The sequence below is a fragment of the Mercenaria mercenaria genome, chromosome 6 (genome assembly GCF_021730395.1).
Source record: "Mercenaria mercenaria strain notata chromosome 6, MADL_Memer_1, whole genome shotgun sequence".
Classification (NCBI taxonomy): Eukaryota; Metazoa; Mollusca; class Bivalvia; order Venerida; family Veneridae; genus Mercenaria; species Mercenaria mercenaria.
The window spans coordinates 2,162,684-2,188,690 of NC_069366.1; the positions used below are offsets into that span (position 1 = coordinate 2,162,684).

The window sequence follows — 26,007 nt, forward strand, 5'->3', positions numbered from 1 at the left end:
CGCTAAACTTTGTTGCGTTTTACTCCGAAACTATTCTGTTTCTAGTAAAATAAAATATTTCGGCGAATGGAGAGATGGTTTGGATATTCCGTAAGACTGGTCATTTAAGTAAATTGTGCATACGATGGAAAATACAAGGGAAGAAATATGCCTCACCTGAATATCCTTATCTGAATTCGCCATTTTTTCTCGAGCCTTGGCGGTCAAATACGCTCGGTCTGACGTAACAATGCGAGGACTGTCGTTTTGCCTAACCAGTGTGGTGGAGCCAGCCAAAAAATAAGAGGTGTGAAAGTTTATATCATGATAAAGACTCATGCAAGTTTTCAACCATTTATATTTAAAACCTTTTGAGCTAGGTGCGTTACAAGGTGAAAATGTGCATTTTTGACTATTTCAGGGGCCATAACTCTAAAAACAGGGGGCAGACCAAAATGAAAAATAGGAGGTGCGCAAGCTCATATCATGATTAAGACTCATGCAAGGTTTCATGAATCTATATCAAACACTTTTTGAGCTAGGCATGTCACAAGGTAAAAATGTGCATTTTTGACTATTTCAGGGGCAATAACTCTGAAAATAAGGGGCAGACCCAAATGAAAAATAGGTGTGCAAGTTCATATCATGATTAAGACTCATGCAAGGTTTCATGAATCTATATCAAATACTTTCTGAGCTAGGCGTGTCAAAAGGTGAAAATGTGCAACCCCCCTAAAAATACCTGAACTCAACAGAACTATTCAAGAGGAAAAATTCCAGCCACATTAAACATGGGGTTGACTGGCTCTTTTTTCCACCATTCTGAACCAAATCACATGCATATGAAGAACACTCTCTAGATGGCCGCAAACAGGCAAAACAGGCCCTATCAAAAAGTCATGTTATGCATATTCTGACATTCTCATTCTGTCAAATTGTACATGTACCTACTATTTCATATCTCCTCTATTAAATTATGCCATTTATTGCAGGTCTTTCACTCAAAACTTCACAAATATTCACCATCAAACAGAGGAATTATTTTCCGCATAACCACTTCCGTATTGTGGTCAAATTGCCAAGGGCAAATAACTGTGGTCTTGTGCCTACTTAGACCTATTTTTCTCTTCAAACTAAAAATTATTTTACCAGTACAATCTCACATGTATAGCAAATTAAATCTGAAAGTTACACCTTTGTTGAACTATGCACTAAAATTTGACAGCTTCCAATGTTACACATGGTATCTGTCAAATCTGAGCAATAAAAAGTTTCACGTACTTTTCAGATGAAAAAAGAAACGCAAAATTCTATAACTTTTTTGTTTGATGAGATTTGAGACCCAAAATAAAAAACAGCATGTTTCCTTATTATATATCTATCCAAATTAAGAGCCACTTCAACTTTGATTACAATATCACTGTTCAAATTTTAGGAAAACTATTCATATTACAAAAAGCACGTCGAAACGCGTAGTCTACTCGTACAAAAAAGTAAAATGTGAACTAAGAAAAATCCTGTAGCTGTCAAATTTGCAGCCCAGTATGTGGCAAATATGAGAATGAATAGCTTTTGTAAATATATGTGTCATGTACTTTTCAGTGATCATTCATTTATGGCTACCCTAGGTAAAACTAGAGTTGTCACAGAAGTGACGAATTTATAATAATACCCCACAATATGGCCTTGTCACAGAACTAAGCCAAGGTCAAAGCTGAACTTGCTTGACCTTTGACCTACTGACCTCAAAATCAATAGAGGTCATCTGCTGGTCATGATCAACCTCCCTATGAAGTTTCATGATCCTCGGCCCAAGCGTTCTCAAGTTATTGTCCGGAAAAGGTTTAAATGACCTTTGACCTTTGGAACCCAAAATAATTACGGGTCATCTGCTGGTCATGACCAACCTCCCTATTAAATTTCGTGATCCTAGTCCCAAGCGTTGTGAAGTTATTGTCCGAAAACCGTTTAAGTGTTCCGGGTCACTGTGACCTTGACCTGTGACCTGCTGACCTCAAAATCATTAGGGGTCATCTGCTGGTCATAACCAACCTCGCTATCAACTTTCATGATCCTAGGCCCAAACGTTCTCAAGTTATCACCCGAAAACCATTTAACTGTTTCATGCTATTGTGACCTTGACCTTTGACCTACTAACCTCAAAGTCGAACCTGACCTTTATTTAATCATGTTACACCAGTGTACAAAAATTTAAGATCCTAGACTCAAGCGTTCTCAAGTTATTATCTGGAAACCGTTTAACTGTTACGAGTCACTGTGGCCTTGACCTTTGACCTACAGACCTCAAAGTCGAACTTGACCTGTATTTCATGATGTTACTTCTGTGTACCAAAAATTATGATCCTAGGCCCAAGTATTCTCAAGTTACCATCCGGAAACCATTTAACTGTTCCGAGTCACTGTGACCTTGACCTTTGACCTACAGACCCCAAAGTCGAACTTGACCTGTATTTCATGATGTTACACCTGTGTACCAAAATCTATGATCATAGGCCCAAGCGTTCTCAAGTTACCATCCGGAAACTGTTTAACTGTTCAGGGTCACTGTGACCTTGACCTTTGACCTATTGACCCCAAATTCAAACCTGACCTGTATTTTCTGATGTTACATCTGTGTACCAAAAATTATTCAAATCGGTCAAGCCTGTCATGAGTTATCATCCAGAAACCACAAAAACCAACGGACCGACCGACCGCCAAGCTCACTCCTATATACCGCCCCCCCTCCCCAAACTTCGTTTTGTGGGGGTATAATGAGCCAAACAGCTCTGAAAAGTCCAATATGTGAGCTTACTAAAAAGTTTATGAGTCTTTTTGGAATGAATATTTCACTCAAATCTTATAGTTTAAAGGCATTCAGTGCACTCTGTAAATGAAACATGCACACCATGACCATTTACACTGCACAAAATCTTACATTGTGTATCACAGCTGAGCTTTCTGGCAAAAGCAGCCCCTATCTCTATAAAGAATGATTTTAATGTACATCACAGCCAGCTGAATGTTCCAAACTGGCTAAATTTCTGCAAAAACCTTAATAAATATCAACCTGAGAAACTACAACTGGTGCTCCTATTTTTTCCGGTGACTAATATCAATGGAAGTGACCCTTCGTGTGATCGAACCAGGATCTTCTGTGTGATTGGAAGGCCTGCGGCCGAACAACATCTGAAATATGAGTCAAGCTAGTCATAATTTCTTAGATTGAATACTTAATCAGTTTACATGATTGTATGTATGTGCAAACTATATTTCAAAACAATCTGACTGCAAAGACAGTGTGAAATGCAAAAAAGTGCCCCTCAAAGCAACTTTTCTATGAATATTTATATCACAATCTCCTTTCCCGATACTGAAACTGTCATAATGTAATATAAAACCTCAAATTCAAGTCTTATATATGTAAAATGTGTCATAACAGTCTGAATAACAAAACTATCAATCACAAAGCAGTCTGTCCAGTTTCCTTGCTTTACTGACTGCTAGATCTGAAGCAATGTTTACTATTTTCAGGTGAAATTAGCTACAATCTGAACTGAGTATTCACAGTGGGAATACAGCTTACTGCATCAACTATTATGAACAAATTCCTGTTCAATTTCATGGTAACTGATTATAAATGTAATCTCACTACCACACATGCTTTAGAAAGTAGTCATTATGGCAAAACTGGCTGAAATAATGTTATTCCACTACAATTCTATTTTCTAGCTGTTTTTCGCTTGCTGGTGCAATTTAACAAAGTCTATTAAATTTTACAAAATCACAGAAAGTACCTGATCTTGATTAAAAGCATCTAAAAAAGGAATTATTTACCCATTCACAACACCGAACAATTGTCTTCGGTCAAATCTGAGAAGCTGTAGACATATATGTACAAAGGTGGTCAATCCCCGTCTATGCGACAAACTTCACATTGTCCGAGTGCTCTCATTTCAGGTTTTTAGGTACTAAAGTGTAAGAAATCCAACAGAATAAGTAAATATACAATTCAGGACCTCAGATATGATGATTTATGTTCAATTAAGCATTAAGGAAACCAATATGCAAGTCTAGTGTGTGAAAATCTGCCTGTTTTCCTTCAAAATCAATTAAAATATGCCAATTTCAGGCCTTATCTGTTCAATTTTCAAGTCCTTGAACTGATTTTTCTTGCACAGATTATGATAACACATACTTTTCTATTCAGACTGTGTGTACTGTGTAAATTCAAGTAACCAAAAGAGCAATTTAATGTAAACAAGAATAGAAAAACTACATATCCGACTTAGGTGAGATTTCCTCGGCCGCAGCTCAAATTTCTAAACATTCAAGAGAATATCACATTGCGGCATTTGTAATACCCCATTCTGTTTTCCACATACCGGTTTCAAACAAAGAACTTATAAAAATGTATTTCATGCATGAACACCTGCAAAATTAGAAAAAATCCAGAAATATGTAAACTGAAAGTAGGATTTTTCACATTTTTCAAGTGCATGTATACTTTTTACCCAAACTGAAGCAGTTTCATCAAATGTAATAATTAGTCTAAATATTTACCAGATTTCTATGCCTACCAGTCATTCACTGTCAAAATTTCAGCAATGTTGATTGAAAAATAACAAAAATATTGACAATTTACTTTCTGACAATTTCCATTATATCAGGCCTAAGACCATAGTTATTTTTACATTAATTATATTCTATATAGGCACTGGACACTTTTGCAAATTTGCATGCATTCCAACCCCCCTAAAAATACCTGAACTCAACAGAACTATTCAAGAGAAACAAGAGGGCCATGATGGCCCTATATAGCTCACCTGTTATCATTGCTCTTGAGGACAAGAAGACCCTCAGAAAAAATATCTAAGTCCAAAGGACAGGAACAACAAAGGGAAGAAATTTAACCAAAAAGAAAAAAAAATCTTACAAGGTATAGATATGTCAAAATACACCTAAAAACTGGAGGTACCATCCATGTTGTACCACAGAAAAGTGGTCTTGGTTTTTCCCTATGGCCAATAATAAAAAAGTTACTAAAAATAAGCTATTTATTGTAACGTAAAAGGGAAGTAATAAAAAAAAATATTGTAAGTGAACAAAAGAAGGATCTGCCAAATAAATCTGTTGACATAAATGAAATTTCAGATCAGTATCTTCATTAGTTACGGAGATATACCCATTTTAACTTGAAATAAAGGGAGGTAATTTGACATAAAATCAGTCCATAGTTATCTACCCTGATTGTCTCAGTCCAACTAATAACAATAATGAAATTTCAAATAAGTCCTATAAGTACTTACTGATATAAATCCATTTTGATTACAATCAGGGGAGGTAATCAGATATAAAAAAACTCTGGAACCTACGATTGGATCTGATTGCTCATAGAATCCAAGATTTATTGTTGTTGAAGATATTTTGGAAGTTTGTATCAAATAAAACCATAAATGAAGTCTCTATATGGCTGCAAAAGTCAAAATAGCCAATTTCGGACCTTTAAGGGGCCATAACTCTGGAACCCATGAAGGAATCTGGCCAGTTCAAGAAAGGAAGCAAGATCTTGTAGTGATACAAGTTGTGTGCAAGTTTGGTAATTTTGGCCCTTTCAGGGGCCATAACTCTGGAACTCATTAAGAAATCTGGCCGGTTCAAGAAAGGAACCGAGATCTTATGGTGACACAAGTTGTGTGCAAGTTTGATTAAATTCAAATCATAAATGAAGCTGCTATTGTGCAGACAAGATCAAAATAGCTAATTCTGGCCCTTTCAGGGGCCATAACTCTGGAACCCATAACAGAATCTGGCCAGCTCAAGAAAGGAACCAAGACCTTATGGTGATACAAGTTGTGTGCCAGTTTGGTAAAAATCAAATCATAAATAAAGCTGCTATTGTGCAGACAAGGTCAAAATAGCTAACTTTGGCCCTTTCAGGGGCCATAACTCTGGAACCCATAATGGGATCTGGCCAGTTCAAGAAAGGAACTGTGATCTTATGGTGATACAAGTTGTGTGCAAGTTTGGTTAAAATAAAATCATAAATGAAACCACTATCGTGCAGACAAGAAATTGTTGACGCACACACGGACTGACGACGGACGAAGGGTGATCACAAAAGCTCACCTTGTCACTATGTGACAGGTGAGCTAAAGATTCCAGCCACATTAAACATGGGGTTGACCGGCTCTTTTTTCCACCATTCTGAACCAAATCACATGCATTTGAAGAACACTCTCTAGATGGCCCCAAACAGGCAAAACAGGCCCTATCAAAAAGTCATGTTATGCATATTCTGACATTCTCATTCTGTCAAATTGTACATGTACCTACTATTTCATAATTCCTCTATTAAATTATGCCATTTATTGCAGGTCTTTCACTCAAAACTTCACCAATATTCACCACAATCAGAGGAACTATTTTCCGCGTAACCACTTCCGTATTATGGTCAACCAAGGGCAAATAACTGTGGTCTTGTGCCTATTTATGACTTGCAGATGCGAAAACATGCCTCCACTGAGCTAGCTGAAAGTGGAGTTGTCATTTTAGCAGGGGCCTCTGGAAAACTGGAATAGTGAAAAAATGGTACTGATGGCACATATATTTGAGCTTATTTTCAGATTTTACAATGTTACTGTTGTATGAACCCGTGTAGCAGTTGGGGCTATCATTTGCAGGAAATTATCTGCAGCGATTTGAAAACTGGCTTTTTCGTCATCAGTTTCCGCGACTGGGAGAGCACAAAATTCAGGTCTTATAAACGGAAAACTAGATATTAGAGATGTACTGCAGATTGTTTGTAACGATAGACATACAGTCATGTTGGTTACAACTTGTGTGTGAGGTTTTGAAAGTTGGGTATGCGACTAGGCCGAGAAGCTCTGAAAACTTTTACTGCCTCCTTTGAAATTCATCAAATTTTTGCATTTTCCAGTTGAAATTACTGTAGGATCAGACTGCATTGAGATACACTTATGATTAATTTTAACACTTCATTGATTCTCGCCGACTGTGTGACTTAATTTGCTGATAAAAAAATCAGCGAGACATGTCTACAGGATAAAGGGCGGGATTTAGCAGATCAAAGGCAGGATGCGCATTTTAAGTGCAGTGTGGTGGCAGTTAAAAAGGGCAGGGCGGGGCACCCCACTGCGTCACTCTAGTAATAACACTATTACTATTACAGGTCCACTACCTTAATGTATGTATTCAGTTCTGCTATAACTATGCAGCTGGACTAAACGAAAATGGTTCTATATACGAATAATCTGTTTACTCATTAAATGTTTTCTATGCTGGCCATCCACTGTGTTTTCCATATACACCATGCTGAACAAAGACCTGCATATCTGTAACTATTCTGCTTCACTAAAACTTCACAGGTTTCACTACAAAAGAAGAGACTTTTTTTTTTTTTTAAAAATCAAGTAAATCCAGAAAAGTTCTATAGACATATATTTAAAATGTTATAACACAAATCAGGGCTCCAGATAATATTTACGCCAATGAGTATTTACTCGTCATAACTTTTGTGAATGAATAAAATGGTACAATCTGAAATTGACTAGAAGTAATTTTACTCCTGGGAATTTCTGTTAATGAGAAAACCCAGAAATCAGTTCTGTTACATATACATTGTGTATATTGTTTGTTTGCAGTTAATTTTTTAATTCAGCAGTCATGTTTTTGCCTATCTATAGTGGACTTTTGAAGGTTACTAGAGCCTAACGAAGGAAACACAACTTTAGCTTGACTATTCGGAGAATATGGAGAGCTATACTACTCACCCCAGCATCGACGTTGGTTAATTTTTTTTATAATGTCAAATATCTTGAATACTATCAAAGATGTTCAACTGAGACTTGGAATACTTGTTTATAAAGACAGTGTGCACATGTATGACACAGGGCATTACTCTCTCAGCAATATTTTCAGAGTTAAGCCCCTTTTTAACTTAAACATTTGGTTAAAGTTTTTGATAAAGTCAAATATCTTGGAACACTATCAAAGAAATTCCACGGAGACTTGGAATACTTGCATATAGTGACAGTGTGCACATTTATGACAAGGAACTATGTCAACAATACTTTCAGAGCTATGCCCAATTTTAACTAAAAAATTTGATTAAAATTATTCATTATTATTACTATTATAATACCAGCTTTATGTAGCGCCCTTTTCATGATAAACACGTTCAAAGGCGCTTAACATACAGCAAACGCAGCCACACAGGGCGCGAAATTCATCCTTTACTTGTACAGACACAGAGCGATCTGACCAGAGGGGCAGGATTAGATTAAACCCCCAGAACAGACAAAGAGAACGTTTTAGATACAGTGTCCAGCTAACTGGTTCTTTTAAGTGCCCGGTGTTGGATTCAAACTTCACACATGTCTTTAAGGACTGTAAATATAGTCACAGGTCCAGGTCCTAGAAAGTCTAACTTGTATTTTAACAAAATTAAGTGACTTTTTATATTAAGAAAATTTATGTGTTAATACAGAGTACAATTCTCTGCCTTTGTAAGTACTTGAGGGGTATTGTAATGAAACTTCACACATGCCTTTGGGTCATTGCATACGGTCACTCGGCCAAGTCCAATAACTCTGAACTTTTTATTTTAACAGAATTATACCCATTTGTCTACTTAGTTCATATTGAGGTTTTGCATGCAACTTAAAATCTTTCTAAGTACTAGGACTATTGGATTGAGACTACAAAGCTATGTTAAGAGTCAGTGTATAAGGTCACATATCTTGGACTTGTATTTTAACAGAACTTTGCCTGTTCTGTACTTAATGTGTGTGACTCATGAGTGATGTACTGGACATCAACTCCGGTTCAGTTTTATATTTGTATTCAGTCTATTGTAGTATTGGTCCTATATCACAAACAAGAGGACAATGATGGTCCTGAATCGCTCACCTCTTCCCACATGACCCAGTTTTGAGTATGACGTCGTTTTTTCTATTATTGACCTATTGACCTAGTTTTCGAAGGTACGTGACCCTGTTTTGAACTTTATCTAGATATCATCAAGGTGAACATTCTCACTAATTTTCATGAAGATCTCATGAAAAATATGGCCTCTAGAGAGGTCACAAGGCTTTTCTATTTTTATACCTAATGGCCTAGTTTTTGACCGCACGTGACCCTGTTTCGTAACTGACCTAGATATCATCAAGGTGAACATTCAGATAAATTTTCATGAAGATCCATTGACAAATATAGCCTCTAGAGAGGTCAAAAGATTTTTCTAATTTTAGACCTACTGACCTAGTTTTTGACCGCAGTTGACCCAGTTTCAAACTTGACCTCGATATCATCAAGTTGAACATTCAGACCAACTTTCATACAGATCCCATAAAAAGTATGGCCTCTAGAGAGGTCACAAGGTTTTCTTTATTATTTGACCTACTGACCTAGTTTTTTATGGCACGTGACCCAGTTTCAAATTCGACCTAGATATCATCAAGGTGAACATTCTGACCAATTTTCATGAAGATCCATTCAAGGGTATGGCCTCTAGAGAGGTCACAAGGTTTTTCTATTTCAAGACCTACTGACCTAGTTTTTGATCGCAGTTGACCCAGTTTCAAACAAGCTTTTCCTTTGATTTGACTCCACACGACCCGAATTCAAAACCACTCAAGACTTCATGATAACAAACATACTGATCAAGTTTCGTGCACATCAAATGAAAAATGCAGTCCTTGTTGCCTACACAAGGATCTTCTTTGATTAAACCAGATGACCTAGTTTTTTACTACAGATAACCAGATTCGAACACAACTTAAGATTTCATCATGAAAATCATTCTTCCATGAATATCAAATAAATAATATGAGCCACGTTTTAAATGTCAAACTGATGGTTTTTAGAATTTTTTTGGAAGATTTTCCGATGTACAATCAAGTAACCCCTGGGGCGGGGCCAATTTTATCCTGGGGGTCATGACTTAAATAAATTTTGTAATGGTCCGCTAGGCAATGCTACATGTGAAATATCTCAGCTCTAGGCCTTCTGGTTTATTTCTAGAAAATTCTGAAGATTTTTCTATGTACAATCAAGTAACCCCATGGGGCGGGGTCAATTTGACCCCGGGGGTCATGATTTGAACAAATTTTGTAGAGGTCCACTAGGCAATGCTACACGTCATATATCTAAGATCTAGGCCTTCTAGTTTATTTTTAGAAATTTTTTGAAGATTTTCCTATGTAATATCAAGTGACCCCTGGGCGGGGCAAATTTTGACCCCGGGGGTCATGATTTGATCAAATTTGTAGAGGTCCACTAGGCATCGCTACATGTCAAATATCTAAGCTCTAGGCCTTCTGGTTTATTTTCAGAAATTTTTTGAAGATTTTCCTATGTAAAATCAAGTAACCCCTGGGGCGGGACCAATTTTGACCCCAGGGGTAATGATTTGAACAAATTTTGTAGAGGTCCACTAGGCAATGCTACATGTGAAATATCTAAGCTCTAGGCCTTCTGGTTTATTTTTAGAAAATTTTGAAGATTTTTCTATGTACAATCAAGTAACCTCATGGGGTGGAGTCAATTTGACCCCGGGGGTCATGATTTGAACAAATTTGGTAGAAGTCTACTAGGCAATGCTACAAGTCGAATATCTAAGCTCTAGGCCTTTCGGTTTATTTTTAGAATTTTTTTGAAGATTTTCCTATGTAAAATCAATTGACCCTTGGGGCGGGGTCAATTCTGACCCCGGGGGTCATGATTCGAATAAATTTTGTAGAGGTCCACTAGGCAATGCTACATGTCAAATATCTAAGCTCTAGGCCTTCTGGTTTATTTTTAGAATTTTTTTGAAGTTTTTCCTATGTAAAATGAAGTGACCCCTGGGGCAGGGTCAATTTTGACCCCGGGGGTCATGATTTGAACATATTTTGTAGAGGTCCACTAGGCAATGCTACATGTGAAATATCTAAGCTCTATGCCTTCTGGTTTATTTTAAGAAAATTTTTGAAGATTTTCCTATGTAAAATTAAGTGACTCCTGGGGCGGGGTCAATTTCGACCCCGGGGTAATGATTTGAACAACTTTAGTAGAGGTCCTCTAGGCAATGCTACATGTCAAATATCTAAGCTCTAGGGCTTCTGGTTTTTGAGAAGAAGATTTTTTAAGATTTTCCTATGTAAAATCAAGTGACCCCTGGGGCGGGATCAATTTTGACCCAGGGGTCATGATTTGAACAAATTTGGTAGAGGTCCACCAGGCAATGCTTCACAACAAATATCTAAGCTCTAGGGCTTCTGGTTTTTGAGAAGATTTTTAAAGTTTTTCCTTTGGGTTGCCATGGCAACCAGAGTTCAGCATGGAATTCAATTCTTTGAACAATTTTGAAAGGGGGCCACCCAAGAATCATTCCTGTGAAGTTTGGTGTAATTCTGCCCAGTGGTTTTCAAGAAGAAGATTTTTGTAGAAATTGTTGACGGACGACATACTACGCACGACGGACATCAAGCGGTCACAATAGCTCACCTTGTCACAGTGACAGGTGAGCTAAAAATAAGACTGAAATATCAAAAGTAAGGAAGACAACTTACAGTGATGTGATGATATCAGTGACCTTCAACAATGTATCTGTCTCACATCTGTGCGTACACCCACAAACGCCCTCTGAACTGTTACTGTGCAGCTGTGCTACAAGAACATTAAAATGTTATAGAACATGTGCACAAATATAATTATTCTGACAACCGCTGAGCGAATTGCAAATGGCGTCAAAACTTCACCTAGACTTCAAACCGAAATACACCACTAAAACGATAAATATCATGCTAGCTACTGTTTCAATACAATATCTACAAACCGGTACCTTGTACTACATCAGGGGCCTCCGTGGCCGAGTGGTTAAGGTTGCTGACTTCAAATCACTTGCCCCTCATCAATGTGGGTCCGAGCCTCACTCGGGGCGTTGAATCCCTCATGTGAGGAAGCCATCCAGCTGGCTTACAGAAGGTCGGTGCTTCTACCCAGGTGCCCGCTCATGATGAAATAATGCACGGAGGGGCACCTGGGGTCTTCCTCCACCATTAAAGCTGGAAAGTCCCCATATGACCTATCATGTGTCGGTGTGACGTTAAATAAAAAAAAAAAAATTGTACTTCATACTGCAAGGTGCCTTCTGTCAACAGTAATAGAATAATAGTAATTTGAATAAAAACTAAAATAATCTAAGCTGCTGCTCAAGCTATCAACTCTGCGAGGAAAGTGAACGATTCGCATGATACTGTTCTACTTGACTGATTTCATGTGCTACTTCTGTTACCCAAAACTATTTAACTACCGACATCTACCATAATCTACCATGAAATTACCATAATACACGGTTAGTAAATTATTATAAACAAACAGTAAATAACAAGGTGTTGACCCCGCCACATACTCCTCTCTTCTCGGAAATGGCATCCCGACATTTAAATTAATTGTAAAACTATAATACATCATGACACAAATTAGTTCTAATAATCTTTACAGAAAATATGATAGACTAACTCTTATTATTTCACTGAACTATATTCCAATGTCTGCTTTCAGAATCTGACCAATAATCTGCAAATGAAGTAAATGTAAGTCAAAGCTAACTTAATTATACTGAAATAAAGATATGACTTTACTTAGATAACACAATGCTAATATTCTCCTTCATCCTGCAACTTCTGTTATACTGAATAATTACGTACATGAAATATTATTTAATATTAAAAAAATTCATAGTAAAACTATGTACAGTGTAATGCTATTCTATCTAAGCTAGTTCTTAACTACATCATCTGAAACAAAATTAAATGACAAAGTAATCACGCTTATTGACTATTCTAGGATTTGTTTGCAACTGCCCAACTACATATGGTTCAAGCCAAGCTGGTAATTTCCTGGTCCGCTCTGGTCTCCTTGTTTGTATCTGACCTGTATCTGGGGGTTCTGCTTGCGGTCTATTCCCTTCTGGTTGGTGAACAGTATTGTTCTCATTCAATCTACCATCTGCACCATTTTCACTACTACCGTCTGCACCATTTTCACTACTATCATCTGCATCATTTTCACTACTACCATCTGCTTCAGAGTCATCCTCTGACCCCTCCTCCTCACTTTGATCATCATCATTACTATTATGATCATGTTCCTCATTCTCAGAACTACTTGCATCTCCACTGAATCTTTCTACCGTGTGGTGGGCGTCCCCATGCACACTTGGTTTAAACATAGTTAATATGTATTCCTCTGATTCATCTTGCGTGACTTCACTTTTTTTTATCATACTCCGTTTCATTTTCAGAACTGTTTGTTTGTCTTGTCACTGAAACAATATTCTCTGGTGCTGGTAATACTATATCTTGTTTCTTTACAATGTCTATTTCCTTATGTTTTGTGGCATGCCTGGTCTTAGTATCTACTTGAAACAAATGATTTCTATGCAGGGTTTTCTCAATTCCATCAGGTGACTTGACCAAAAACACTGGTATATCTGTATTTGGCTGTCTAACCACCTCGTAAAATTGTTCTTCAAATTTGTCAGCCAGCTTGTGTGGACCATCGAATGCTAGTACTTTTACCATTACTTTGTCTCCTACCCTGATACTTGCAGCTTTGGCTTTCTTATCAAACTGTTGTTTTTGTTTTAATCTTGATTTGTCTGCTATCTTTTCTGCTAATTCATATGACTTTCTAAGTCTTTTTTGTAAGTCACAAATATATTCAGACTGATTAGTTTCTGTACTGCTGGAATCTGTATGAAATATTAGATCAGCTGGGAGCACTGCTTTCCTTCCAAACATGAGTTCGAACAGTGAGATGCTTGTACTGGAATGTGGAATAGCATTGTATGCATATACTAGTGGTGCTACAAAACGTTTCCAATCCTGTTTTTCTTCCTTTTCTAGTGTCCCAATCATATCTATCAGGCTTCTGTTGAATTTTTCAGTGATTCCATTACACATCAGATGATAAATAGTTGTTCTTAGTTTCTTAATTCCTGAAATGTTACAAAGTTCTTTCATCAGCTGACTTTCAAAGTTTGTGCCTTGGTCTGTAAACAGTTTTGATGGAAATCCGTAGTGTAGAATGAAGTTATTGAAAAATGTTTCTGCAGTTGTTTTAGCCATTTGATTTTTGGTTGGAAAGGCTTGTGCATATTTGGTGAAATGGTCAGCAATTACCAAAACGTTACTAATTCCACCTTTGCTTGGTTCAAGTTTCAGAAAATCCATAGTCACCATTTTAAGAGGGTAAGTGCTTTTTATGTTAACAAGTGGAGCTTTCTGCTTTAATGGGCTTTTTCTTTTTAAACACCTCTCACATGTTTTTATCCACTCTTCTGTGTCTGATGTCATACCTGGCCACCAAAATCGTTCTTTGATAACATCCAAATGTTCTTTCCCTTCCTAGATGTCCCAAGTCATTGTGACAACCTTTCAACACATCTTCTTTGAAAACATTTGGTATAACAAGCTGAAGTTTTTTCACATCTTTTTCAGTGACTTCCTTGTACAAGACTCCTCTTGTGAAGTGGTTATAATTCTTTGACATAGTAGTGTGAAGTTTATTCTTCTCAGCCAGTTTCCTTTTTGGTCTTATTTTATCTCTTAAGGCAGGCAGTGAACTATATTGATATAATGCTGTCATGTCTTTGAGCTTTACGTATCAGTCTGCGTAGTCAAAGTACCAGGATATATGCTGCATCCATTATGTCGACTGATGGGGAATATGCTGTTTCATCTATCAATGGTGGTTCTTGAATGTGTCCACAGACTGCTTTAATTACATCTGTTGCTATGTCTACACTGTTACTATCTTTATTCACTGTTGGTAGTCTTGACATAGCATCTGCATCAGTATTGTGTTTGCCGGGTTTGTATACTAATGTATGTTGAAGTCATACGATCCTAAAGATGCTAACCATCTATGACCTGTTGCATCGTGTTTTGCTGAACTGAGTACGTACGTCAATGGGTTATTGTCTGTTATGACTGTGAACGCGTTACCACACAAGTAATCGTGCTATTTTTCTGTGATAGCCCACTTCATGGCTAGAAATTCTAATTTATGTGTAGGATAGTTTCTTTCTGACTTTGTTAGTGATCTACTAGCATAACTGATTACACGTAAAATGTTATTCTGTTTTTGGTACAGTACTGCTCCTAATCCATCTACATGTAGCTCAAAAGGCACTGAATAGTTGGGATACGCAAGTATGGGAGCTGTTGTTAAACATTTATTCAGATGTTGAAAAGCCTTTTCTTGTTGGACACCCCAAATAAAATTTTCTGTATGTTTAATTTTCTTTCCACTTCTCTGGTTTTGCATTGGCATTACTTCATACAGTGGTTTGGTAATTTTTGTAAAGTCTTTTATGTATTTCCTGTAAAATCCCACAAACCCGACGAATTGTTGAACTTCCTCTGGATTTTTTGGTGTTGGCCAATGTATAACTTTTTCTACTTTGCCTGGATCTGTAGAAACTCCTTTTTATGACACAACATATCCAACATATTTAACTTCTGACTGTAAGAAAACACATTTCTGTGGAGCAAGTTTCAGGTTACATTCTCGAAGGAGCTGGAATACCATTTCCATTCTTTCAAGATGTTCTTCAAATGAATTTGAGAAAATTATCAGGTCATCTAAAAATATTACACAGATTTTCATATTTAGGTCATCCAGACATTCTTCCATCACTCTCTGGTATGTGGCAGGTGAACTGCATAAACCAATTGTACTCATAAAATCCAAGCGGTCCCACGCAAAATGCTGTTCTTTCTTTGTGCTGCTCTAAACCCTCTAACTGATGATATCCACTTTTCATATTATTTCCATTACAGAATAGTACTTTGCAACTTTTAGAGTGTCTAAAATGTCCTCAATCCTAGGTAAAGCGTACTGATCGCGCAACGTCCTAGAATTCAATAATCTGTAAGTTGACACATTCAGAGACTGTTACTCTTCTTACGAACTAGTACTACATTGGAAGCATATTGAGAATGTGATTTCCGAATTATACCTGCCGAGAGGAGCTGTTGGCTAACTTTGTCCTGGTGTGATTCGTCTGTAACATTGTTTGAAGGGTCTTCATCAAGTGTATCTCATGTTTAATTCCTGTATAGTGACCAATGTCTTCTTCATTTTTAGAAAAGATATCAATGTGTTTCCTGAAGAGCTATTCTAATCTGCTAGTTTGTGCTTCACTAAGTGTAAAATTTTCAATAGTAATTTGTGAGAATGTTGGTATCCGCATCAGTGTCAAGTTTATTCTGTCATCAACTTTGACCGATTGTAGTTCACACAGGACTGACTTTGGAGAGATAGCAACTGTCCTAGTTGTAACATTTGAAACATTAATGTCTATGATGTTGTTATCTTTGTACTTATAGTTAATGAGTACTGGAGAGATGTCGATATCTGATGGTATTACTGAAAACTCACAGGCTTCTGTCATGGCACATGCTGGACTGTATTCAAGTTGTTGATCTGGAGTTAGGTTTAACTAGCACTGTATTACTTTCAGCTGATCTAACGATTCCTAGTCTATCTTTTGTTTTTTTTCAACTCTCTTTCTCAAATTGTCATGCATCAAAATGCTAAGTACCACAGTGTATGGAGCTTTGCTGACTGTAAGAATCTATCATCATGTTTTATTTTGCAATATCCAAGAGTTCATTTAGTATGTTTGTACCGATTAATAAAGGAACTTTGGCGCTGTAACTGCTTTCTGGAACTACTAACAGAAGACAGTGATGTTTGGTAGTATCATCTATTCCACTGAATTGTAACTCAACTTCAATAAATCCCAGGTAAGGTAATTGTTGTCCGCTAGCACATTCAATCTTCAATATCTGATCTAGTGGCTGTATTTCTAAATTTTAGGGATGGGAACGAATATTCGAATATTCGAATATTCGAAAATCGGTCGAATATTCGAATATGAAAATCAAATTCGAATTTTCGTAAAAAAATTTCAAAATAAGTATCATTGGTTTTGGGCAATATGAGCATGCTAATTCTACAGAATAAAACCATTTCATGTTGGTTTATCGTGTATCAAAAGATGTCCAATTAACAAGAAAATAGCAATGCATATTTGGCAGGGACCATCGTTAAGGTTTAACAGTTTGCAACAGGCGTCAATGTGTCAGATGCATGTCAAAAGATGTCCAATTAACAAGAAAATTGCAATGCATAATTACCTGGGGTCATCGCTACGGATTAACAGTTTGTATCAGGCGTAAATGTGATATCTTTTTATCTTTTGTTCATTTTTATTGGCGCCTGTTTTATGCAACAAGTTGTAGATTTTTTTTTCGAAAACAATATACCAAACTTGTAGACATTGTCGATCTTTTCACAATATTTTGTACGACGTTTCAGACCATCCACAGAATCGGTTTTCATCGGCAATCGGTCGTATTCGAATTAAATTCGACGTACTTTATAATAAAATCAAGAAATAACATATGATTGATGTATAAGTTCATGTTGAAGGAGGTTTACTTGCTTTTTACACGACGATTTTTACACGCCGATTGAAAATTTTCAAAATGCCGGCGGTAATACAACAGCGCGTCACGTGTTTGAATTGGACGACCTAGATAAAATTGCGACGGTCTAAATTATAATCGTTTTGAGTTTTTATATCATTTTGAAGCTAAAACACTGAACTAGTTAAATATGTTCATGATTATACTGACAGAATCGTGAAATAAAACGCTAGGATCGGCAGGTTTTGCTAGTTAGGATCAGGTTACCCGAAACAAACAGTTTTTGACATTGTTACGTACGATGATCCACGCTTAAAACAAATGAATACATTGTGTATATACCAATCACTTAATAAGAATTTAAAGCTTCCATTAAAACAAACCGAATATTCGAATATATTCGAATATGGCAAACCGAATATTCGAATACTGATTTCAGTATTCGTTCCCATCCCTACTAAATTTGCTAAGTTCTTTTTGTAAAATGTTTCACTCACTGTGCTAACACATGACCCTGTATCTATCAATGCATCTGATGGAATGTTATTTATAGTCACTTGTGCTTCATTGCTTTGTCCGACTAAATTGTTTTTGAGACAATTGTTTTAATTTATCTCCTTGTTTTTGTTGTTGGCCCAGCATGTGTCTCCTCATCTGGGCCCTTCCCAGTTTAAAAAAATCTTCTCTTAAATTGCATTGGTATTGGTAGTGACCTTACTGACCGCATCTGTAACATGTGACATTGTCTAGATTTCGTCTTGTTGTTTGATGTTGTCTCTGTTGTTGATTACCATTGTTGCCTGTGGCTGTTTTTTGTTGATTTGTTGGTGTTTGGTTGTTGTTATGACTCTCGTCTTTCTGTGAGTATCCTTTTTTGTAGCCTCTACCTCTACTGTATAAATAGTTGTATCCTCCCCTAATATATCTGCTGTTGTTATATCTGTACGGTGTATGCTGTTGTTATATCTGTACGGTGTATGCTGTTGTTATATCTGTACGGTGTATGCTGTTGTTATATCTGTACGGTGTATGCTGTTGTTATATCTGTACGGTGTATGCTGTTGTTATATCTGTATGGTGTATGCTGTTGTAACTGGTGACTCATAACAGTGATGTTTTCTGACATAGTAGCCATCATCCCTTTCAAATCTTCCAATTCCTTCTTTGTCTGGTTTTCTTCAGCACATGTTGCTCCTTTACTGATAATATTTGTTGTTTTGCACTTCTGTTCTAGATGTTCCTGCTCCATTTCTCGTAACTCTACTCTTAATTTATCAAATTAACCACAGATATCTTTAAGATCTTTTTTTCATGCCTGTCCATAACATTGATTTCAACATACTGTTCATATCTGGTTTTTTAACTAGACCTTTCTCGGCCGCTTTACACAAAATGTCTTCTAGTTGACATGACCATGCAGTTATGTCTTCTGATTCTGTCTGTTTGGCAGCATAAAATTTTGCTAGCAAGCTTTCTCTTGTTTCTACAATTCAGTAAACACTTTAAAATTTCTGTAATATTTCTTCTACTGTCACATCAGTTCCTAATCTCATTAGTATTCTTACAGCTTCTCCACGTAACGAACGTCTTACTGCTTGTAACAGTATATCTGCTTTGTAAGTGCCGCTCTTCATAAGACTTGATATTTCGTACCGCCACTGGTCATAAACAACTTCACCTTTAACTAAAGTGTCTGTATCACCATACAAAATAGACACTCTTGGTACTTGAGTGTTCAGTGTTACTGTTGGCATAACTGGAATTCCTCCTGATGCGCCGTATTTATGCAACCAATCGTCCAAGTCCTCCTTTGTGTCAGCCTTAGGTTTGATCCCAAGTTCCCTCATCGATTTAATAAGTCGTTTCTCTTCTTCCGTCACTTCAATCGACATCTTGACTTGATAGTAAGTTAAGTTTATGCAGAGTTAATGCTAGAGTCTATTTGAAGCTCAGACTATGATAAAATATTCACACTTCTTTCCACAGTCTCAAGTATGTCAGAGTAACTGCTTCAATATTTACGCTTGGTTTTCACAAGTTTTATTTGTATTAACTAGATAAATGTTCCTTAACCAAGTTACAAGACTTATTTGCGTAATTGCTGACTAGCACTAACCATTCAGTGTCTATATTTCAAGTATCTCTTGTATAAAAATACCTTAATCACAAAGTGTCTTTTGTCACAAACTGCTTGTATTACAAAGTGTCATTTACCACTCTATATTCTGCTACAAATCTTTTAATTCAAAGTCTGCACGCTTTAAATGTTTCTACTTCAACTGCTCCCAGGAACGCCAATGTCGTTGCACGATGAATGTTACGCAATCTCCAACTTTTTAATATAGACTATAGTATTTTCAATTATCTTCACAATGCTTCAGTATGATGAAGCCTGTAGGGTCGATCCGTGAAAGTTCGGACATCCGGAAAATTTCGGACATTATCGCATTAAATGCATTTTACGTCACTCCCTTATAGTGACCTACATGTCTTCCCTAGTTACTTCCCTTTCTTGTTCATGTTTAAAAGAAATCTAAATATAGCATGCGGTTTTTTCCGAATATACGAGCAAGGAATTCTGGGAAAACTTGAGCTTCCTTTCAAGTTCACAACAAACTTCTAAAGGCGGGAATATTCAAACCTGAACACTCATCTTAAAAATTTAGGTAGTAGATTTAAACAAATAGAGTACAATTTCGTGTAATGCAGAGCAATTGTTGTTTCTCTATTCAATTAATTTTACCTAGAATGCAAAATCTATTGTTTTATTTAAATAAAAAGGAAAAAAAGAGATGTCCGAGTTAACCCTACGTTTTTTTATTGGAACGGTTAAGCTAGGACACAGGTCTTTTCATCTTGAGCGGACAAATAGGTTTACAAAAAAACAAGAGCTGTCTGATGACAGCGCGCTCGACTATTCGAAGAATTGATTGAAGAATGGGGTCAAAATATTTCCACGGATATTCAGACAAAAGAAATAAATAGATTAGACAAACAATGTTCCTGTATTACTTTGATTTCGATAAGTCTTTCACTAAATGGCAATATATGAGCCAATTTCAAAGTCCAAAAAGGGCCATAATTCAGTCAAAATAGTTATGTACTCTTGCCGACAGATGGAAATGATAATGATAAACAAGTGTTCAAAGTTTAAAAGCCATATGTCAAATAGCTTTGACAAAACATGGACTTGTATGAAAACAGAACCAATTTCAAAGTCCAAAAAGGGCCATAATTCAGCCAAAATAGATGACAGAGTTATGTTCTCTTTCCTACAGATAGAGACTATTATACTAAACAAGTGATAAAAGTTTCAAAGCCATATGTCAAACACTTTACAAAAAATATGAACTGGTACGAAAAACTTAACCAAGATTTCTAAGTCAAAAGGGGCCATAATTCAGCCAAAATCCTTGATGGAGTTAATGTGCTCTTGCCTCTAACTGGACATGGTGATGGTAAACAAGTGTTGAAAGTTTCAAAGCTTTATCTCAAAAGACTTTGTCAAAATATGAACTGGTACGAAAAACTTAACCATGATTTCTAAGTCAAAAGGGGCCATAATTCAGCCAAAATCCTTGATGGAGTTATGTGCTCTTGCCTACAACTGGCCATGATGATAGTAAACAAGTGTTGAAAGTTTCAAAGCTTTATCTCAAAAGACTTTGTCAAAATGTGGACTGGTACGAAAAACTTAACCCAAGGTGTGACGCCGACGCCGACGCCGTGGTGAGTAGGATAGCTCTACTTCTTCTTCAAACAGTCGAGCTAAAAACAGGTCTGACAATAGGATTTGTATAAAGTCGTCCATAGGCATAGTACAGAATAAATGTAAAGTTGTTTATTTCTTTCATGTTTACTTAAGGCATTGACTTCCAGATTTTGCTAAAAATAATCTTCTTTCAAATTGAAGCTTGGTCATATTATGAACATCAGAATATGAGTTTTTGTTTCTAAAATATTTTTAAAATTCCAAATCAAGAAAAAAAAGATGACCGCGCCGGAAATCAAATCCGGACCGCCGCTGCAATAAAGTAACCAATAGCGCTAGGCGAAATTAGTGATTTTTGACTGCAAAATACAGATATTTATAATCGAGACAGTTTACATGGAGCTTTTCGATTTTTATCTTAGATCTAACAGCAAATTCTCACGTGTTTCCGTAACATACAGTTTGTCAGTAATTTTAAAGTTTTAAAGCCTTCTTAAGAAATATAGCATCTATTTCCAGGTATCTAAAAATATTTTTGTTGTCGAACGATCTGGAGGCCAGTCCTTTTAATATCTAATTAATTAAAACAGACTTTTCGGAATGTTATGATTAAGCCAAAACAGTTCAAATTTTATTTGTAGAAATGTTTGCCATACCAAACATAGTGAAAGTGATTAGCAGACGGCAGACTGGGTTCAAGAAAACAGAGAATATTTTGACTATCATAGCTCTCAAAATGCTGGACAATGTTTTGAACATCCGTTACTTTATGCTTTATAGTTTGGATTATTTCTTATCTGTTGCTTTGGAATTTTTTAGTTCAGTATAAAATCAATATAACTTGTTCTTTTTTTTTTTACTAATATTCATTTTGTAAAAGCAGACAACAAACATCAATATGACTGAAAGAAATGTAATTAAGCATAATCCGTAAGTTATATTCTGTATATAGATTTGTGTGACCATAACAAATTAATCAGAATAGTTTTCAAAATTGTTTAATTTGCCTGAAATAAAAACGCAAAAGCAATTGTGATCACAAAAATGATTTGTCTTTCACAGGGAAGCCATGACGTTACATGAAGTTACATCGTCAATTACCGAAAAGCCGATGGCACATGTTGTAGATGGTTTGCCTGACACAGGAACACTTGAACCAGTGGTGTTACAAGACAGCAGCCATTCTCTGAAAAGTTCTGTTCTTGACATTAGCGATCCAGAACAGCTCGTTACTCTCATCGAGTGTGGCGAATTACTCTGTCAACCTTTAGTTAACGAAAATGGATGCAACCTTGTGGAACCCTTAGTTCAGATGCAAAATGTCGAAAAAGAAATAGAAGAAATGTTTATTCCACCAGCACAGCGCAAATCAAAACAAGTTAACAAAACGCAAAAAACGGTGACAACACATCAGCTGTTGACAAGCGAGGACATTTTTAAGAAGGTCAAAGCAGAGGAGAAAAAATTTGAAAAGGAACTGAAAAAGAAACATAATGAATTGAAAAGAGAAAATTAGAATGCACTGAAATTTTCAAGTAAAAAGATCAAACGTGAAAAAAGCTTTTTACTTGTCCGAATTATTCCTACCTTCGTCCGAATTTTCCCGATGTGAGAGTCGATATTATTTCTGCATGATTTCACTATCTCTGACCGTTAATTAAATAAAGGCATACGGTAAATCCCCAGCACAACAGTAAGGTACTTACAGCAGCTGAAATTATTACGGAACACTGATACCGAATACGAGATTAAAAAATTTGAAAAGGAACTGAAAAAGAAACATAATGAATTGAAAAGAGAAAATTAGAATGCACTGAAATTTTCAAGTAAAAAGATCAAACGTGAAAAACAATAATAACATAGAATATGGTCAACACAATGAAAGAATACCCGCTAATAATCTGTAAAGAAATTGAACTTAATATGTTTAAATGACTGGATATCAGATACCTGTATAAAATTTTCGAAGACATATGTCTCATAGTGATATATTAATAGTGATGTTATTAAATCTTGAGATAATATCTGTTAGTCAGTACTACACTTAACTGTAATGTATACAGTTTAATTTTTATGAAAAAAAAAAAAAAAAAAAAAAACATTTAATATTTGCTGTAAAACATATTTTTAAAAAACAAATTGCTGTCCGAATTTTCCCTATATAGCTTTTTACTTGTCCGAATTATTCCTACCTTCGTCCGAATTTTCCCGATGTGAGAGTCGATATTATTTCTGCATGATTTCACTATCTCTGACCGTTAATTAAATAAAGGCATACGGTAAATCCCCAGCACAACAGTAAGGTACTTACAGCAGCTGAAATTATTACGGAACACTGATACCGAATACGAGATTAAATTCATACAAACACGAAGCTGCGAAAAGCGTCCAAATTTATCCGGATCGACCCTATATTCATGCGTCTCCTTTGCTTGGTATTGACATCAGTTATAATGGCACTGATATTTAAACAAAATGTTGAAATTCTTCTCTAAATTATTATTATTATTTGTGATGAAATTCAAATCCTCCAAAATAACTTGATAATTGTTTCACTTTTCCAGAACTTATCACTTGAGTGAATGCAATAGCTCAACCTATCGGTATGTGAGTGAATGCAATAGCTCAACTTTAATAAAGGAAGCACAGTGTATTCCTTAAGATATATTCTAAACCTAATCTAAACTAAGCATGCATAAACCTGTAATCTGCTACTGTATAGGCTGTAGCACTTCTTGGTAACTGTAACTTTAACTGTAACTGGACTTGGTAACTGTAACTGAACTGTAACTGATCTGTAACTGTAGATGTTCTACTCTTGTCATCTGTAACACCTGGAACTGTTCTAGATCTAACACACTAGCATATCATATATAAATTATTATCAATTATTAATACAAAATGTACTACCTATTGAGAATAATTGTAACTTTATTAAATCAAATTATCTATTTTGTATCTGTTAAATGTATATATATAGTTTCTAATTTCCACTTGACCGGTTATTTACTCAGTAGATTATCTGTAACCTATGCAGTTCTGACAATCAGTTATCAGCTGTTGTTTCATCAAATTCAATGGAAATGGTGGTCTCACACAATCTGTAACTTTGTATTCTGAAAGAGAACTTGTCAGTACTTTTTTTTTTTTTTAAATCCTACTTGAAAATTTACTTACAATCCTACATCTATAATTACTTAAACCCTGTTTACCTTATATGCTTTAAATCAATTTGAAACTAAATTACTTACTGAATTTCCTCTTATGTACCAACCAGACACTAGAGCAACTGTAACGCCAAATATTACTCCCGGTTGTCAGAACAATTACTGTTAGCAAAGTTAAATATATTAAGCAATTTTAAGTGAAGTTCATGCAAACTTACAGTGAGATATTACAAAGCACCTTCACCAAGTGAACATTGTGATTTTAACTGAAGCTTACTCACAAAGTCTCTTTTTCACCATTTAAATATTTAAACACTCAAAAAAAAAAGTGCTCAATGTAATGCTGCAAAAAAAATTGTAATTCTTTTTCACCTGTACTCTCACCTATGTATAACTGCCAAAAACATTTCACTGAATTCAGCCTGTTTTACTATAACACACTGACTTGTAAAACAAGAGGGCCATGATGGCCCTATATCGCTCACCTGTTATCATTGCACTTAAGGACAAGTCTTCAAGATCAAAAGATCATAATAGAAATCAATCAAAAGAATTATGAGAAAATACAGTTGAAATTTTCTTTAAGTAACTTTAAAAACAAGATTTGAAAACTTTTTGTAGAGGTCCACTAGGCAATGCTACATGTCAAATATCTAAGCTCTTCTGGTTTACTTTTAGAAAATTTTGAAGATTTTTCTATGTACAATCAAGTAACCCCATGGGGCAGGGTCAATTTGACCCCAGGGGTCATGATTTGAATAAACTTTGTAAAAGTCTAATAGGCAATGCTACATGTCAAATATCTAAGATCTAGGCCTTCTGGTTTATTTTTAGAATTTTTTTTTAAGATTTTCCTATGTAAAATCAAGTGACCCCTAGGGGCGGAGTCAATTTTGACCCCGGGGGACAAGGTTTGAACAAATTTTGTAGAGGTCCACTAGGCAATGCCACATGTCAAATAGTCTCTAGGCCTTCTGGTTTATTTTTAGAAATTTTTTGAAGATTTTCCTATGTAAAATCAAGTGACCCCTGGGGCAGGGTCAATTTTGACCCAGGGGGTCATGATATGAACAAATTTTGTAGAGGTCCACTAGGTAATGCTACATGTGAAATATCTAAGCTCTAGGCCTTCTGGTTTATTTTTAGAAAACTTTTGAAGATTTTCCTATGTAAAGTCAAGTGACCCCTAGGGCGGGGTCAATTTTGACCCCCGGGTCATAATTTGAACAACTTTAGTAGAGGTCCACTAGGCAATGCTACATGTCAAATATCTAAGCTCTAGGGCTTCTGGTTTTTGAGAAGAAGATTTTTTAAATATTTTCCTATGTAAAATCAAGTGACCCCTGGGGCGGGGTCAATTGTGACCCCGGGGGCCATGATTTGAACAAATTTTGTAGAGGTCCACTAGGCAATGCTACATGTGAAATATCTAAGCTCTAGGCCTTCTGGTTTATTTTTAGAAATTTTTTGAAGATTTTCCTATGTAAAATCAAGTGACCCCTGGGGCGGGGTCAAAAATTGACCTCGGGTCATGATTTGAACAATTTTAGTAGAGGTCCACTAGGCAATGCTACATGTCAAATATCTAAGCTCTAAGGCTTCTGGTTTTTGAGAAGAAGATTTTTTAAGATTTTCTTATGTAAAA

General features: G+C 36.1%; 1 long non-coding RNA gene across 10 annotated transcripts in view; it reads right to left on the reverse strand.

The window, feature by feature from the left end:
- The window catches only part of LOC123549840 (uncharacterized), a 49,381-nt gene that overhangs the window by 10,862 nt on the left and 12,512 nt on the right, over positions 1-26,007 (reverse strand). For 8 of the 10 annotated variants that reach the window (XR_008371230.1, XR_008371233.1, XR_008371228.1 and 5 more), the window contains 4 exons: positions 11,553-11,649; positions 7,262-7,373; positions 3,817-4,411; positions 3,050-3,168 (listed from right to left, as the gene is read on the reverse strand). This is a non-coding gene — a long non-coding RNA (uncharacterized LOC123549840). Of the gene's footprint in view, positions 1-3,049; positions 3,169-3,816; positions 4,412-7,261; positions 7,374-11,552; positions 11,650-23,896; positions 24,053-26,007 lie in introns of those variants that run through there. The other 2 variants (XR_008371236.1, XR_008371235.1) reach the window with 2 other exon arrangements.